General features: G+C 49.1%; 1 protein-coding gene across 1 annotated transcript in view; it reads right to left on the bottom strand.

The window, feature by feature from the left end:
* Positions 1–381: 381 nt before the first annotated feature.
* Positions 382–1,127, bottom strand: part of smyd5 (SMYD family member 5) — a 9,755-nt gene continuing 9,009 nt past the window's right edge. The window contains exon 13 of the mRNA XM_042074798.1: positions 382–1,127. This exon is cut by the window's right edge and continues 506 nt beyond it. The gene's annotated coding sequence lies outside the window, so the exon portion shown is untranslated.

Genomic DNA, 1,127 nt, shown 5'->3' with positions numbered 1-1,127 from the left:
AGACCGAACAATAAGGACCCTTCAGGGTTCCAAGGAGTAGGTACTGAGACCGCTCAAGCACCAGCATTACACTACAAGAACAGAATGATCTGACACATACAATCTAAAATGGAGGACTGGCAGTGAGCAGCAATTATTCTGTAAGAGGGTCTCCAAGTCCCAGCACACAATGGATCTGTAATTACGGGAATTCATGGCTAGTCAGGACATATGCTTGGATGAGATGAGTTTGACCACTGCAGGCATGTGTTCTGGGGTACAGAGGATAATCCTCACTTGCTATGCTTTATTGGAGATCAACCAGTGAAGGGGGAAACACACACACACACACACACACACACAATTCCAGGGCTATGTAATAGATGGGACAGAGACCGGCAGTGCCAGGAAAAAGACATTTTTTAATGCAGGACATCGACAGAGAAACCCAAAGAGATCAGCATCCATCCACACCCACAGGCAGCTCCTCTCTCATCTCCAAACTGAGTGCTTGCGGCAGCAAGCGCAGAAGAACAGACTATTTCCCCCCTTTTGCTTGCCAGCGAGCACAACGGTTAAGTGTGAGACTGCCGAGGATCATCCCTGCCGGGTAGTGCTTGTGTAACACGGTCAAGCCCACCTCAGACTAGCAAACTCCTTCCCTACGCTGTTGAGGTTGACTTATGCAGGTACCCTGGCAGAGTGCTGTAAAAAAAATACGCTCGCTCGTGTCAGTAAGGACACTGTCGGGACCTGTAGCTGAACATGAGAAGGCTGGGAGGGTAACAGACAAAAGCATGATGAACACCACAGATGCCATTCTCAGACCTGCGTTCACCCTCAAGATGATGCCTAAGATGGTCGAAATTAGAGCCATACAAATATGTATAGATTACTAAAAATACTCCGCAGTGGACAGTGGGAGGGTGTGTATATCGTATATGTGTTTGTGGTGTGGTGTGGTGTGGTGTGTGGTGTGTGTGTGTTGGGGGGGGGGGGGGGGGGGGGGGGGGGAGTGCATACCCACTTGACTCCAGATGCATAGATGTGTTTTATACCAGCTTATACTTAGAGAGAGCAGAATGGTGCTTCTGAGTGCATACTTGTGTCTATCTGTAGCGTTGAGAGTCACTGCACACCACTGGCGA

Source organism: Alosa sapidissima, chromosome 20 (assembly GCF_018492685.1).
Source record: "Alosa sapidissima isolate fAloSap1 chromosome 20, fAloSap1.pri, whole genome shotgun sequence".
In the NCBI taxonomy this organism is placed as follows: Eukaryota; Metazoa; Chordata; class Actinopteri; order Clupeiformes; family Clupeidae; genus Alosa; species Alosa sapidissima.
Note: the sequence above shows the minus strand (reverse complement) of the source record. Positions and strands in the feature narration are given on the sequence as shown.